The following is an 18,558-nucleotide window of genomic DNA, read 5'->3' on the forward strand; positions in this document are numbered from 1 at the left end:
CCCTCAGTAGCAACCTCAGGCTCAGCATACTGTTAACCCATCTCAAAATCATCACTAATTTTTGGCCTATTAACAGCCTTTCTCAAAACTAGTAGTCTCTCAAAATAGGCCAAAAGCATAGTTGGAGGTGGCTGAGCTCTCTGTGTAAGGATCGAGTTAGCCAGATCTTTTATCAAACTAATTTCCTCTATGCTCATCAAATCAATCCTCCTATCAACATCAAGTATATCTAACACTCCTACTACCTCACACAATGACTGGAAAAGGCAAAGAAAAGGGAGATTAATGGTCTCACCGAAATCATAGGTAGGAATCTCCAATTGGATCAGTGCCACAAAGTCTATCTCATATCCCAAAAGTAAAACTGCAACAAGTGCAGATCTATCCCATGTAAAGACGTTGTCTGATATAGTCAGACATAGTCTAAATTATACCAATGTCCACCAAAGTTTTTCCACAAAATATAGTGATGCTTTATTTATCTCCCGCTTACCATTAAAGCCCAAGTCAGATACTTATATGGCTATCCACCAAGCCAAGTCAAACCTCTATTATCTGAAGTCAATATCTTCATAGTGAGTTTGTCCTATACAAGTCTCATCCTAAAATTAAACTTTGTAGTAAATGTTGGTTCTACATACTCTATCCCTAATAGTATTCAATAGATTGACATCACAAATATGTCTACTCCGACACCACAAACTAACTCCAAAAAAGGTTGCTCTACTCCTTTACCCTCTCATAGAGTGTCTAAGTAGATTGTTTAGGCATAGAAAGCATAGAACTCCTTAACAAGGCTAGGTTATAAGAACATCGGGGCACAGATATCTACCCTTATTGATATTGCTCAAATGAGGCCCACATGTCTTGTGCCCCTATTAGCCCAGTCAAGTCAACCCTCTTATCAGTAGTAATACTCCTCATTGGTAGACCTATCTTTGTGATGTGTCTAACTCTCTCATAAATATGTTGCATCCCATCTATACAGTATCTTAGGTTTATCTTAGCTATTAGCACAAACGAAAAGTGTGAAGAGAAAGATAAAAGAGCAGTCAGTGATGGAATAAGAGGCTAAGTATCCCATACAGTTGGAGGTGTGTCATGTGCTGATGATAGTAAAATTTGTAATGGCACCTGAGATGTACCCTCCTTAAACTTGGGTACAACTGATGTCGACTCACTCACTAAATTGGATGCATCCTTACCCTTTCTAAAAATAGGGGAAGTACACATCCTCTTCGTCTACCAAACCAAAAATTGATCTAGACTCAAACCTCATTTTTGACCCTGACTCCTCCTCATTATCTTCTACATCATCATCATCCTTGTCAAACTAGGACGAGAGTGGTGGTGTTTAACTCAAATTTTTTATTTGAGTGGGCTGATTATTTGCCCTTTCCTATGGTGGTACGGGCTGAGTCCTTGCCAGAATCTATGTTGGTGGCCTAGTGAAGCCATAACTCTTGCAGTTGTATCCTGACTCTAAGTGTGGCCCCTGGACTATCATGGTGATAAAGTTCTGTTTGGGCTAACCGAGTACTCTTCTACTGAGCCATTATGCTTAGAGGACTCATCCTAGAGCCTTTATTGAACTAATTTCTTCTGGTATGCTTTTGGTGCCATGGTACATGGAAGAGTAGTTATTAGTTCTTAAAATAGAAGAAGGGAACAAAAATTTGAAAAAAAAATCAGAACACCCAAGGTAGGGCATTGACGACCCCACTTATGGTGTGTAAGGGCCACTTACGGGGGTCATAGGTACCCCGATAAGGGTCAGACAAAGCTCTGAAACTTCAGGACTTCTGGTTTGACACCTATGATTGCACTTACCGCCAATAAGTGCCAGTTGTGTGGCTCATAATTTTTCATAAATATTTCATCCTGACATAATTTATTTAAAGTCCAAATTCCCACACAATAAGATTTATGAAGTTCAAATTCAACGGTAATAAATAAGAAATTTTGGTTTTCATCTACTTTTTCAACTTGTACTTCTGTATAGGACATGATCATAGATGTCTCAATCAAGAACAATGCAATAAATTCAAATTATAACCATTCTAGGATCCTAACTATCAAGATTCTTGAGTTTTATTCTATTATCGGGAAAATATTACATACCAACTAAAGTTACTAATAAAACCATGCATAACAGTAGGATCTAAGAATTTTACCTAAGTTTGTAGATGATGGAACCAGAAAGTTGAATAAGCTTTATAAAACCCTAACTCTGATCTTTTGTGTAGGCAAATGATGGAACTATAAGAGATTCTTGCCTTTTATGGAGTTAATAGGGAGGTGGAGAGTTTGAAATTAAGAGTGAAGTTACAAAATCTGAGAAAGTAGGGAATTTTGACTGAGTATAGGGTTTCTAAGAACATTGGTGTGCCCGAGCAGGTCGAATCTACTAGGGTCCAACCAGATTTCAAAGTCTTGGCCATTGGTTTTTTCAGCCACTTACAGCCAGTAAGTGGCCAAAAAAATTTATATCCCTCTAAACTTTTGGTCTCCACCAGAAGTTGGTGCATAAGTAAAAGTTCAAAGACCCCAAAATTCTTAGAATTTCACTCGGACATCTACTACATCACTTACCTAAATTTGGTGGGACTTATGGCCCCCATAAGTAGGTCAATAAGACCCCTTACATGGGATTTTCTAAATTTTGAAATTTTTACAATATTCCAGGTATTTCCTCATGCTTTACACCTACAAAAATGAAAACAACATCTCTTGGTTAAACTTTTCGGTGCGATGTGGATATGTTGGTTACTCAGACTTCACCAATAAAGTCCATGAGTCACCTCCCATAAATAACATAATTTAACATCACAACATGACTCGATTGCCTTGGCTACTCAGACTTCACCAAAGCTTACATCAACACACATTTTTACTTCATTAGTAGTTCCCATATAGTGCTTGAAACGCTGCCCATTCACCTTGAACGAGGATTTACCATCATGTTTTAACTCAATATCGCCATACAGGAACACCCTAAAAATTGTGAATGGTCCACGCCATGTAGACTTCACCTTGCTGGGAAATAAGCAAGGTCTTGAATTCTATGACAAGACCATATCATCGGGCTCAAACAACCTTTTCTCTATCTTCTTGTCATGATACATTTTTATCTATTCTTTGAATAGAGATAAACTCTCATAAGCTCAAATCTAGGATTCATCCAACTTATTCACCTTGCTCATCCCAAATTAGTTGCATCATGCTACTCAAATTTAGCCTTTTTAATACCTATAATGACTTCTGCTTAAGTTCAACCAAAAAGTGGCATGCCTTACCGTATTAAAGCTGATATGGAGAGGCACCTATGGGGGTCTTAAAAGATACTTATCATGCCCATAGACCATTGTCTAACTTTCTTGACCAATTAGTCTTATTGGCACTCACAGTCTTTTCTAATATAGACTTGATCTCAAAATTGGAGAATTCAATTGGCTTAATCATTTATGTATAGTAAAATGTTACCACCTTGTGCTTTCCAGAAAAATTTTTAAGTAGGGCCTTAAAAAGACAATTACAAAAGTGGGACCCACCATCGCTAATAGTAGCACATGGGGTGCCAATTTGAGAAAAGATGTCCTTCTTCAAGAATGTAGTTAAACTGCAACCCTCATTGTTGGGAACTACAACCACCTTCACCCACTTCAAAACATAGTCAACTGCCACTAGAATATACTTTATCATAAAAGAGCTCACAAATGGACCAATTAAATCAGTTCTGCACATATTAAAAAACACTAAATCCAAGATAGGTGTCAAGGTGAGTTCATGTTTCTCTGAAATGTTACCTTGCCACTGACACTAATTACAAGCTTGAGCAAAATCATAAGCATCCTTGTAAATATCTAGCCAATAGTGCACAGACTACAAAATTTTATGGGATATGCGGCTACTACCATGATGAGCCAGAACTGGCAATGAATAACAAACCTCAAGGATGCTCATCATCTCCACCTCAGGTTTATATCTCTGAATAAATCCACCTGTATAAATTCAAAAGAGAAAAGGCTCATCCTAGAAAAACTTCCTCAACTCATACATAATCCGCTTATGCTGCTGAAATGATAATTTTTTTTGAATAAGATCACATGCCAAAAAGTTTGAAAAATTAATAAAAAATAAGAGGATTAAGACTTTAGATACTGCTAATACCTACTCATCTAGAAAATTATCATCTATATCAAGCTCATCCACTAAATTCAATATTGCCTCCTCCTCGAGGTAAGATAAGTGACCAACAACCTGGTTCTTAGTGTCCTTTTGATTTTCACCACAAAGTCAAATTATTACAACAAGATGACCCAATGTATCAACCCTAGTTTAGAAACTTTATTAAACCTAAGATAGCTCAATGTTGCATGATTAGTATGAACTATTAATTTGCACCCTATAAAATAGGAAATTTAGTAAATTTCATAAGTAACTCCTACTCAGTGATTGTATAATTATTCCGCATAGGGTTTAATTCCTTACTATCATAATAGATGGGGTAAAGGATCTTCTCACATTATTTTCCTAGGACAGCTCCCAAATTCATACCGTTAGCATCACACTTCACCTCAAAAGTTAAGGACTAGTCTGAAGACATAATAATAGGAGCCGAGATAAATTGCTCCTTAAGGTACTCCAATACCTTGAGAGACATGCATCATCAAACATGAATTTCAGATCCTTATCTAAATGCTTGCATAATAGATTAGTTATTTTAGAGAAATCCTTGATGAATCTCCTATACAACCCAATATGACCTAAGAAACTTCTAATACCTCTGACTAAAAGTTGTGGAGGTAATTTTTCAATCACCTTTATCTTGGCCATGTTGACCTCAATACCCATCTTCAAAATCTTATGTCCGAGAATAATTCCTTCCTTCACTATAAAATAGCACTTTTCCCAATTTAAAACCAGACTACACTCCTCATATCTTTGATGTACATTGTCCAAATGGGATAGACAATCATCAAAAGAGTCCCCAACAAGCAAAAAATAATCCATGAATACCTCAATAATTTATCCTACCATATCAGAGATAATCGACATTATGCATCACTAAAAGGTGGCAGGAGCATTGCACAGTCCGAAGAGTATCCTTTTAAATGTAAAAGTACTATATGGTCAAGTAAAAGTAGTATTCATTTGGTATTCATGATCAATAAAAATCTATTTGTATCTCGAATACCTATCAATAAAATAGTACCAACCCCTATCTGCAAGTCTTTCAAGCATATGATCCATAAATGACATATAAAAATGAGCTTTTTGAGTCCAAGTATTCAAGTTTTTGTAGTCTATGCATACTCTTTATCCAGTAACTAGTCTCATAGGCACTAACTCAATCTTGTCATTTGGGACCACAGTGATCCCACCCTTCTTTGGTACACATTAAACTATGTTGATCCACTTGCTATTTGCAATAGGGTAAACCACTTTTGCATCTAACCATTTTATGATCTCTTTCTTAATACCTCCTGTATAAGAGGTTTCAATATATATTGGTACTTGATGCTAAAAATATAATTCGGTTGAAGATAAATTATATGAGTATAATTTTTGGGTGAAATCCCCACAATGTCTGCAATAGTCCATTTGATATCCCTTTTGAATCTATATAATACAAAGATCAATGACTCAACCAGTGTTTCTAATAACTAATTATAAATAATGAATGACAATGGATTGTCAACCCCCAAAAATTCAAAGTGCAAGATAGGAGGGCCTTTAATTCCAAGACAGGTGGCTCCTCAATAGATGGACGAGCTAATGAAGTTGCTCCTTTCTTCAAATCAAGATCTAGCTTCCTTGGAGAATAATAATAAGAAACTCTACCATTGAGTTCTCTTACCATATCATCATATTCATCAATTCAATCTCTATTAAAGTTTATGATCATGTATAGTCAATACATCATCATTGATAGTATCTATTAAACACACCACCAGCATATCTTTTGGATGCCTCATTGGTTGACGCACATTAAAAATCACTTGTTCATCATTGAGTTTGAAATTTATCTATCCAAACTCAACTTCAACCAATGCCCTACCCATATCTAGGAAGGCCATATCCAAGATAGTAGAGGCCTTTGAAGCCACCTTATATTCAAGGATTACAAAATTAGCTAGAAATATAAAAGAGGCCACCCTTATAATAAATCACATAAAATACCAATGGGCTTCACCATGCTGTTAGCTATAAAAAACTTCATTGATGTTGCTTTGGGTGCCTCCAACCCCAACTAATGGTAAACCACCAACGACATCAGATTGATACTAGCTCCAAAGTAACACAATGCATGAGCAAAAGTTAAAGGACCTAATAGTACCTAGAATAGTAAATCCTTTGGCATCTTTCTTCTTCACTACCAATGATCGGGAAGCAACGACACTATAATGGTTTACATTATTAGCTAGCTTAAAAGTTAATTTCTGATTCTTAGTAACCAAATTTTTTATTAACATTGCATAGACTGGCATCTACTCCAATTCTTACATAAAAGAAATATTAATAGACTCTTTCTTTAAGATAAATCATAAGTTCTGATACCTCTCTTTCTCTTACTTCTTCTTTATTCTCTGTGGAAAAGTTATTGAGATAATGAAATGGTCTTCAATACAGGCTCGACTTCCTTCCCCTTATCCTTATCCTTCATAACTCTTTTATCAACACTCATTGATTTTTGTGATGACTCACCACTAGTCACCAACTTTTTGGGATCCTCTTTGGGTGCATCATCAACATCCACACCATTAGCTCGAGTTTTATCAATTACAGGAATAAGAGGATCAATGGTTGCCTTACCACAAAAAATGGTGATGGACAAATAGTGACTATCACTCTTTGGACTTTGCATAGTATTACTTTGAAGGGTGCCCGACTGGAACAATTCAAAGTAGCTAACATTTGACCAAATTGTTGCTTTAGTTGTTTAATTCAAGTAGTATACGATTCACTTTCTTGGTAAAACCCAAAATATTTGCCTTAATATCCTTAAGGAAGCTCTTTTGATTTTCCAAACCCTTCACCAACTTAGAAAGAAATGCCTTCATAGTCTAATTAAAATCTTAGTTTCTTCCTGGAACATAAGCACTAATCTTCTTCTTGTAATCATCCTTTTTATCTCCAATCACTATCTTCTTCTCTGTCTTGATAACTATGTCTGGCCCCATACTAGATTCGACTTTGATTCCCTTTCCTAAAGTTCCAAGTGTCTTGATTAGACCCTTATCTCCTTGCTCGAAAACCCACTAATTCTTTGTCCAATTATTTTGCCTCTTCATCAACATCAGAATCATATAACCTTAGATCCTTACCTTGTGCACCCATTGGATTTACCTTTTTTTAAATTCATTATTGAGAATTATTTAGTTAGTATCCCAATCTTCATCCTCAACTATACAACCTCTTGCGCCACTAATCATCTATAATTCATTGCTCATTGGAAGCACAAATAGCATAATTATTGACTTCTCTATCTGCCTCCTGAGTATGCCACCCTCGAATAGTATTAGTGTCTCATTCTGAGATTTTTGAAGCTTTGTCCCAATGATGGCTCGTGAGAGCTCAATCTATAATAGTATCCGCAATAGATTTGGTGTTCACATTCAGGACTCTATAAATTATTTCAAGCAAATTCCACCCTAAAATTCTATGGCTGGGCACCATCATAAATATCTTTTTGAACTACAACCATGTCTTGTATAATGGTTCTAAATGAAATTACATAAAGTTATAAATTTCATCCTTTAATTGTAGAATTTCAGAAAGTGGAAAAAAATGGTCCAAGATCTATTTTTACAACTAGTTCTAATTAGTGATGGACCCACGAGGTAGTTACCCTAGCCATAATGTTGCTTTTTTAGTCAGAGAAAATGGGAACAACCTGAGTCTCAAAGCTTCCTGACTCATTCCTGGTATATTATATGAAGTGAGAATTCTCACAAAGTTCATAATGTGTATGTTTTCATCATCATTCAGAAAACCAATAAACCACCAAACCACTAAAGTCCATAATGTTCCAACAAAGCCTCTACAAAATCAAAAATCAATAAAATGTCGGGACATGCCCTACAGATTATGCAGCTAAATAATAACACCTGTAATATCGAGCGTCACTCCTTAGGGAAACTTAGGAAAAATGATAGCTCCTATCTCAATAGGGTCAAAATACTCGATGTCTTATTCTTGATTTTCATATACTAGAAAGTATTGAAAAGATAGGAGTACTTAAGCTCTATCCCTTTTACCTATATCTAGTTTTAATCCATCCTCTGCTTTTAGTCTTAATCTCTCCTCTTGGGCTGCAAGATGGGCAGCCACATCTCTCCTTGCATTTTTTTAGCTAATAATCGAGAAGTGGTTTCCTCGGATGTCTCTTTAATACTATGCGGTAAAGGGGAATTCAAAATATGTGGATCATCTTGACGCTCCTCATGATAAGATTCACTAATGTGTTCCATTATTCTATGATTTTATTAATCTGTTTTATCCAGATCTTGATAAAATATGATTAAGGGATTGCCTTGATTCCTAGTGCTGGGCATACACCGGTGTAAACTCAAAGAAATATACAAAAGTAAAGAAAAATAACCTTAAAAATTTCAATAAGTCAATCCATAACTATATTCCTTGGCAATGGTGCTAAAATTTAGTAACTACACCTACAAAAAGTGTAATGCGGTCTCTATCAAATTATAGTAACCCAACAAAGTTTGGGGTCGAACCTATAGGGAATTGGCCGAATATGTCTCATAAACTTGTTAATGTTGTCAAAAATGAAGAAAAGTAAATAGGAGAATTTTGTAGTAAATAAGAATGTAGTAACATGTCTTGGATGCTTTTTGAGATGAATACTAGGATTGTGTTCCCCCAGTCATCTTAAATCCCTAGACTTATAGAGCTCAATCTGATTATCTTAATGCCCTGCTTGCAGAATCTGATAAGATAAGTATCACCAACTATCTTATGAACGCCTTGGTAAATTTCACTCTTCACCTTATGAGTCTCAGAGTGTCGCCTTACTAACCCTTGTTTATGAATCAAGATCAACTATCTCTTTATGGGTATCATGTTAATTAGACGAGGGTTGGTAGCCTTGAATTAGTATAGTAATGTTGTTTTCCTCTTCTTCGCCTCTCTTATGAAGATAATATCAAATACAGGAGAGTCCTTAACTTCTGCAGTAGTTAAGAAAATATTTAAATCGAAGAAGATCACAAGACATGCATAAACACTGATTTAGAATGACTTCATACTTCCTCTACTTTGTTATTCTACCAAGGTTCCCACAACCCTAGTTATGTGGTTTAGAGGCTCATGTTTATAAGAAAATCCATGGAATTCATCAAATAAAGCATAGAACTAATCTCACAATAATGGAAGAACAAAACGCAAAATCTCAAATTAATACTCAACCGTAAAATCAAGAACAAAGCTTTCCAAGATAAAAAGTCAAATCTTAGAAACAATATATGTTTGTGAATTTAAAGAGTGCATAAAATAATATAAAAACATCAAAAGGGTATTTATAGTTTATATCATAACCCTAAAAATCCTAATCGAAAGAAACAGGGAAAATTAGAGGGTCAATAAGCACTTACAGAACAAATTATGGGCCATAAGTGGTACTTACGGGCCACCTAGTAGGTCCTAAGTCACAAAAATTCTTTATTCTATAGGAGTACCACTTACAAAGGAACTTATGAGGTGTAAGTGGTAATTACGACCCATAAGTGAGCTCATTATAGGTGTCATTCAGTTTATCAAACTTCAACATCTTAGAACTTGATTTACGTGGATACTTACAATGCACGTAAGTAGAAATTACGTGTTATAGGTAACCTTTCGTTAATGTTAGAACAAACTTCAGTTATCAGGTTCTCAGAACCACCTTGAACAAACTTCAGTTATCAGGTTCTCAGAACCACCTTCTCAAATACTTACGAGGCCACTTACGGTGGTCATAAGTGGTACGTATAGCTCGTAGGTGGTCTCGTAAGTAGTCCTTTCTGCACACTTCAACTCTTTTTCTTTTCTTAAGCTCAAAAACCCAATTTCATGCAAAATAAAAAAAACACGTCATATCTAACAAAACAAACCTAAGTACTTACATATATTCCAATTTTAAACATTGAAAGTGCCTTACAATCATGACACATTACTGAACCCCATCAAGAAGATCCTCCCCTTGGATGGAATACCAATAGAATTGTGTTAATGATAGACCTCTTACCACAACCTCCATAAGTTTAAATACATGTTCTTTGTGTGTCCCTCACCTGGTCAACAATATAAGAGAATCGATACCCAACTGCTATCAAAGGCTTCAATGTTAAATAGAGTGACAAATAAAATCCTCTAATAAACCCACATACCATCTCATGCTCTGAAGGATATATTATAGAAATATGTATGGCCTGCTCAAGAAACCCAATCTCATACTCTTAAATTAATAAGGAACACTATGGAGCACCAATAAATCCAACTTTGTCCTGAGAACTGCTCGATAAATCAAAACTCTTCTTTGGCCGTGAGATATATATATAAAAAGGTTCAAAAACAATAATGTTAATCTTACTAGGCTAAAGTAGTCAGAAACTCTACAGAGCTTGGGCAGGCCCCAAATCCGCTAGTGAACGGTAAAGATCTACGATGTTGATCTCTAATTCCCTAGTTCAACGTTGCTCTGAAGCTTTGGAAAAATATGCCTAAGTCCCATTAGCATCTATTGATAACCATATGTCATCCTTCTAGGATAGAACCCTATAGCCTCCCAAAGATTGGACATAAAAGTCTCAGCATAGATGAAAAATACTTCACTAGACACCAATATCATGTACTGTAATACCCCATACTTTTCCTAGCTTGAAAAGTTTCCCCAAGAATGTTATAAGTTTTATTTGAAAGATGAATCTACTTTTGTACGCGTGTTATTTTAAATATTTTATACTTTTATCATGTGGGAATAGAATAAGATTTCCATCTATACCAAATTCACCCAAATCTGACACCCGAGTGAAGATTTAAAGCCTTTTTAGCGAGACAGTGTATCACCTGAGCCTTCAGCGCGTCACAGAGATAGCTCGAATAGAAATTGTCAATTTCCATTTTTGCTCTGTGATAGTGGCGTGTCGTGCCAAAATCCAGGTCATAGACAAGGTGGCAACACGATAGCTCTGTATCACACCATCGTGCAATTTCCCATTTCTCACTTTTCAGTGACTTAGCACGATAGTGGCGTGTTATGCCAAGGATGAAAACCAGGAAATTTTCTCAGAAATTAAAGATGTGTCCTAGGGTTAAAAGGGTCAATTTTCCATCCTATATAAGCCTTATAATATGATAATTGGCCATAATTCAGCAGCTTATACTCAATTTCTCTCCAAAAACACTCAAGAACAAGCCCTAGGGTTTTCATAGAAGGTTCAATTCCAAGGGAATTCACCATTAAAATTCAAGAATCTCTCCGTCAATCTTCTTAGAATCACAAGATGAGGTATGCATAGTGTTCATTCATGGACTCTTTTCATCCATGAAGTCCAAGAATCTCTATTCCAAAGTCAAGTTATGGATTTTGTTTATGAATTTCATGATTGGATTGCTCTTGTTCATGTTGATAGTGACTAATTGCATTCTAATCCATGTTTGGTGATAAATTGCATATGTAATCGATTAGTAATGATGTAGATTCATGCAAACCTAGGATTAAAATCCTTGGATGATGAAATTAGAGATGAATCATGATGCTTGATTAATGTATAATTTTGTTTACACATTCTATGCCTATTATGTGTATAATTAAATGCCTAGATGAAGGAAGAATGCCCAACTAGTATGATATCATGAAATCCCCATGTATGTACAAGCTTATGCATATCACATATTTGATGAAGTGATTCAACATATGAATTATGAATTATGTTATTGGTAATGTGTTCAAGTAAGCCATGCTATGTCAGTTTCTTCTCATCGAGTCTTGGGGGTACTTGTACCCGAACATTTAGATATGTGCCTAGAGTCATGTCATATTTTCATGATCTCCTCAGTCAAGCTTTGATCTATAGAACTCAGTCAGTCATATGACTCATAAAATCTCAGAAATCTTAGTAATTTCTATGGCTCAGTAATCTCAGTAACTTTAGTATTCTCAGTCAGTCCTCAAAACTCAGTACATTCCGTCAGTCAGTGGAACTCAGTAAATTCAGTTGAGCTCTGCTAGACAATACCACTAGTATCAGTTCAGTTCAGTTAATCAGCACAGTTTAGTTCAGTGTCTTTTAGATGGGAGTACGATTCAGCACTGAGCGAGCCTAGGGATGGGGACTTACCCGCTAAACAGGACTAAGATCCCTAGAAGCAATCCCTAAGTTCCAGAACTACGTAGCCAATGTAGGTACAAGATGTCACCCATTAGATAGAACTGACATACTTAGGGATCACCCATTAGTGCATATAAATACATAGAACTAATCCCAAGGGTCACCCACTAGATTAGGACTAACTCCACAGTAGTTGTCTTTATCAGTGGCACGATATTGATACCCTTCCAACTGGGGTTACAGGTTGGACCCCAGTTACTATAGTATGGGGCATGTCAGTTAGATGAATACATCCTACAGTTTCAGTTATAGAAATCAGGACAGTTAGATAAAATTAATGCAGCTAAGTAATATAAAATTAGAACTGTCAGATACAGTCATTCCTTGTAATTATAAATAGACTACGAGATCACCCATTAGATAGGACTGATCTCAACTATGGTCAATCAGTACAAGCATAATCAGATTTAGAGATCACCCGCTATGTAGGACTGATCTTATACTAAGTCAAATCTTCTTTATTATTAGTATACTCAGAGATCCCCCACTAGATAGGACTGATCTCAGATTCAGTTACTCAGATACAGTATGAAAATTAGCTAGTTCCATCAGATTCAGAACTATCAGACATAGTCACTCATGTTATTAGTTATCAAAACATATGTAATCAGTCTTCAGCTTTAGGACTGTCAGATACAGTCAACCAAACAGTTTTCATAATTAAAACTGTTAGACATAGTTATCCATGTATCTGTAACATAATATTCAATCCCAACACGATCTCAATTATAGTTACATAGTCATGTATGTATTCTCACATTCATGTTAGTCAGTCAGTTGTATTTGTTCATGCACATGAACCCCATGCATTTAGCCTACCTCACTTGCATACCAGTACATTTAAAGTACTGATGTATTCATACTATGGTATCTTATACCATAGGTTTAGAGGTATGAGCTCGAGATCAGTAGTAGATTCCAGCCTCAGCAGTTAGAGTTAGAAGTGAGTCCTCATCTTTCGAGGACATGATGATTACATTACTATTTTAGTTTCCAACTTATTTCAGAAGATGGAGTTAGTTGGTGATATGTCCCATCAACTCCTTATTTAGAAAGTTTAGAGGCTTTCATACTACAGTATGTCAGTTAGTTATTTTAGATTTGTTTTGGTATTTTTATACCATTTTCAGACATTGTGTTATCAATTTTTTTCAATATTGAACATTATGGCCTTTCAGTTCATATTTCCGCATTATCATGTTATATTATGCAGTGTATAGGTAAAAATATCAGTCATGGGTTAGCTTGTGGTCTTTTGGGGTCATGAACACCATGTAGAGTCCCTAGTACCAGACTTGGGGAGTTATAAGTACTAACACATGGGTAAACCTAGGCTCTGATACCAATTTGTCCCAATCACATTTCTCAGGTCATGAAGCACCTACCATAACCCACCGGTAGGTAAGACAACCCGTGGGCGGAACTGCTATTAATTAACTACCTAAAGAAATGAATGAAGATAGTAGAATAATTATGATAAAAGAATAATATATATAAGATAGTTTCAAAACCTGGTGGAATCAATATAGGAGCTCCTAGCATAATAAGAATACAACATAAAGTACTAAATGAATATATTGGTACAATCTATCTCAATACAACATAGAGATCAGTATTATCCATAAGAGGGAGAATAGTAATACTAAAAAACATAAGATCTCATTTTAAACCTCTAATCCATAGCTGCTCTGCACGATGCATACAATAATGGAGAGAACCCATACTGTGATCTGTTGGTTGTAGAAGTGTAGTATGTGTTTAAAACATGTGGTACTCAGTAGGAACTGTCGATTGAGTTACAAAGAAAATTGAAATATAAATAATAAGTAAGCAAGAATGTGAACTACAATGAAATACCCAATAAGATAACATAATAAAACTAGAGAGGTAATAATGATAAACTATCCTACTCTATCCATACAGAAACATCAATGCACTATACCATATATCACTGGCCAATAGAAAAATAAAAGGTAGAAGAAGGATATATAGTAGTATTCAAGGCCCTAGAATGGTGCTATTTCCGATGCATTTTAGTGCCTTTTCTGTAAAATTATGATTTTTAGTGGCTTCAAGAGCCTTATTATGAACCTATGTCATTATTTTCTGATCCGTGCAACATATGTCTATACAGACCATGCCAGCAGCTTCAAAATATCAATTTTAGGCTGGGTAGACCTTTGGTTCGGGTCCCTAAGCATCTGAGCTCATTTTAATGTGTTGGTCGCAAAGTTGAAAAATTAGAAATTGGGGTATGGGACTAACATTTAGTTGAAATGACCTCAGATAAAATATCTGACTTTACCAACGCGTCTGAAATGTTGATTTTAGGGTGGTAACATATTTGGTGTGATTTTAAAGCTTTTAAGTCACATTTTGACTCTCGGTTTGAAAAATTAGGATTTTTTATTTTTGGGGGTCAACTTTGTGAAAACGATGTTTTTCCAAAACTCCAATATCTCTAATGAGTCTGAAGCATCAAATTTCGTGTGGTTGCATAGTTAATTTCTGTATATTTGACTCTGAACGAATTTTGGAAACTCTGCCGAAGTCCCTTTTTGGACTTAAAAGTCAATTTTTTAAAATGTTGGTGTAGTATATATAAACAACTTTTTCCCTCCTTTTTGCCTTGCCTATTTTTTCACCTTGCCTCATGAGACTTAAATCCTAAAATAGTGTGAGAGCTTAAAAGTGAATGTTGTGGGAGCTTTGAAAACTAGATTAACATCTATTTCATGATTCTATTACGGATTTATGGTGAGATTTCATCATTTTCTACTCTAATTCCTTGATTAATTGCTCAAAACTCCAAAAATCTTATGGCTTGATTTTAAATCCAATTTCACTCCTTTTAACTTAAATAATATTTGTCTTATCATTACTATTTTTTCATCAATTTATCCTTCAAAACAACATGGATTCTTGATTTTAATGCGGAATTCAAAGATTTTACCTGGTAAAGATTAAAAATAGTTTTTCATTGATTTGAACATCATTTTTTATTCAGTTTTTCTTGAATTTTTTAATGTAGATTCCTAAAAATATGAGAAACATATTTTTTTTAATAAAGTTCAAATTTTGCCCTTTTTTTTAGAATCCATTTTGGTGATCTGTTTTGACCCAAAAATAAAAAGTAGGAAATATGAGTATCATTGTCGTTGTTTGACGCGTACATTCGATATTTCTTAGTTTTAGTATATTTTGTGATCATTTATGGAAAGTAAGGTCGTGAGTTCGAAGTATAGCGAACCAATTTCACCATTCAAGGTAGGTTATAGCTAAACTCTTTAGACTAAGCTGGGTAGTTAATTTGTATACCAAAATACATGTTAAGGGTGGGAATTAATCATAAAATATGGCTATCTATATGTTGTGCTCGTGTGGGGTCCTAAATGTGATGTAATTGTAGAATGTAAGATATCATGTGATATATGTATGACCGTGTGGGGTCTTATGTGATGATTTGATAGCCTTGAGTACATATGAATAATTATATTATGTTGTTCGAAATGCCTATAGTGGTGACTTTGGAGTATTGTGATATGATCATACCTTGTGGGCATGTGAATCATGTGAAAAATTAGTGGATAGTAGAGATATTGAGTTGATATTATCTCACATGGTTATAGAATTGTAACATTATGATTGGTTGTGGAAAATACATCATATGGCTTGGTTGTGGAAATACTCATTTTGAATGGTTGTGAACCTTGCATCATCATTCTGATGTCCTCATATGTTTCATTTTACTTGATTGTTTTATTTCCTTGTATTTAATTGTTGTGATGTGTGTGTACTTGTTTTTTGCCTTATGTTATGTCTATACTTTGAAAACACTAAAAATACTAGACTTACTAGAAATGTTAGAAACACTGAAAATATTGAAATTTACTAGAAATATTAGAAACACTAGAAATACTGGAATTACTAAAAATATTGGAAACACTGGAAATAGTGAATATTGCTCAAGGTTGTGTGCCAACCTCAAGGTTGCGTGCCAATCTCAAGGTTATGTGCCAACCTCAAGGCTGTGTGTTAACCTCAAGGCTGTATGCCAACCTAAAGGTTGTGTGCCAACCTCGTGCACAATCATCATCATAATCGTATCATTATCGTCCTCAGGATTATCATCTTATATATAGCATTTGCTTTATTATGTTGACATTATCATTGAATTTTACATACTTTGTTGTTATATGTCTACTTGCTCTTTATCTGTTACTTATACTTGACCATTATATATATACATGTTTTTCTCTATTTATACTTGCATGTGATATAATGTATACTTGTGTTCTACTTGTTGTGTTATTGTATTTGTGATATATGTTAAAAATGTTAGTGCAAGCAATGTGAGCTACTGTTTTGAGATATTTTATGACAGCAGGTGACATGCCTTTAGTATGTATTTTGTATACTTTATTTTCTACTTTGCTCGGTGGGCCTAGGATTCCTACTGAGTACAAATGGATCGACTCACTCCCACTGTACCATTCTAGAGTAGATCCAGGTTCGGGTGCACCCCATGTAGCATGACTTGGGAGATTGTTGGAGCTTTCAAGGTAGTTGATAATTTTTAGACGTTTGGATGTCTTCTACAATCTTTCTTTATAAACTATGTGTTTACTTTCATTTTAGAGAAAAGGTTTCTTTTGTATTTTGATATCTTATGCATTTCTTTTAAATTTGAGTTTTACTAGACATGTTCTTATACTATTGACACCTAATTTTGGGATTTATAGTTGCATTGTTATATTTCTTTTTGCATTAGTTATACTTGTATGGTTTGGTTTTATTCTAGAAACCTTACCTTAGGGTTGTTTCTGTCTTTTTACCATTCATGTATTGGTTTATATGATAGGCGTACTTGTAAAGGTTCACTGCGACTAGTGTCATCATGAACTATCACTTTTGGGTCACGACAAATTGGTATCAAAGCAGTCAGGTTTCATTGGTCTCAATGGTGTAAGAATGGAATATCTAATAGAGTCTCGCGGATTGGTAAATAGATGTTCATATCTATATTTGAGAGGTTGAAGGATGACTTTAGGAAAACTTTCCTTATTTTATTATTTATAGTGAAAAATTCTTGCATACCTTTATTTTTGAGTTATGTTTCACTCTTTATACGAAGATGGTGTTGACTAGGTGTCCGAGGTTAAAGTTGGGGAGCCTTCTCCTAAAAGGAAAGCCTTGAGTCGTAGATGGACTCGAGGGAGTGTATACGACTGTGGATCAACCCCATCTAAGAGAAGTGCTAGGCGACTCTCCCCTGAGCCTTATGTTGGATACTTCTCAGATAGTTATATTTGGAGCACCTTTTCAGATCATTTTGGATCATGTGAAGATGGTAGAGGGTATTCTTAGAGCATCTGAAGAAGGAACCAATAAGGTGCACCATTTTGGTGAGTATATATGTTAGGCTTCTCATAGTAGAGATTTTAAATCTTCTCATTATTATAAGAGTAGGCTAGTGCAGACGGCCTTATAGAGTTTAGGTGGTAGATCTTTAGGTTCAATAGTATAGGGTGGCCATTCGAGCATAATAGTACCTTCTTCTGTTATGGCGGGCTATGTGTCATGAGTTTGTCTATTTGGCCAAGGAAAGTCCCCACCATATGATTAAGGTAACTCCTACTTTAGCAGTGAGAGTTAGGGGTACTACCAGAGGAATGAGAGGTAGTGGTAGTGGAGTCCGCGATGGTGGTCATGGGGCTACTCACCCAGTTTATGGTTATGGTTAGTGTTATAATATACCCACCAGGCCTGACGCGAAGGCTTCGAATATTGTGATCACAAGTATTATCCCTATTTGTTTCAGATTTGCATCTATGTTATTTGACCCCATATCGACCTTCTCATATGTGTCTGCATATTTTGTTTTGGGTTTTGATTATTTTAGTGAGCCTTTTGCCATGCCTATTCATTTATCTACCCCTATAGAAGATTCTTTAGTGGTGGACCAGGTGTACCGATCTTGTGTTGTGACCTTTTATGGCCATGAGACTTGGATCCTTATCATGCTGTCTTAGATTGTTTTGCTTAGACCATGAATTTAGCTCCGTTGAGTGTACCAAAGATAACTTGGAAGGGTGTGCTTTATTTGGGTCCTAAGAGGATCATATCTTATGTTCAGGCTCGTAGATTGTTTGAGAAGGGATGTTTA

Source organism: Capsicum annuum, chromosome 12 (genome assembly GCF_002878395.1).
Source record: "Capsicum annuum cultivar UCD-10X-F1 chromosome 12, UCD10Xv1.1, whole genome shotgun sequence".
Classification (NCBI taxonomy): domain Eukaryota; kingdom Viridiplantae; phylum Streptophyta; class Magnoliopsida; order Solanales; family Solanaceae; genus Capsicum; species Capsicum annuum.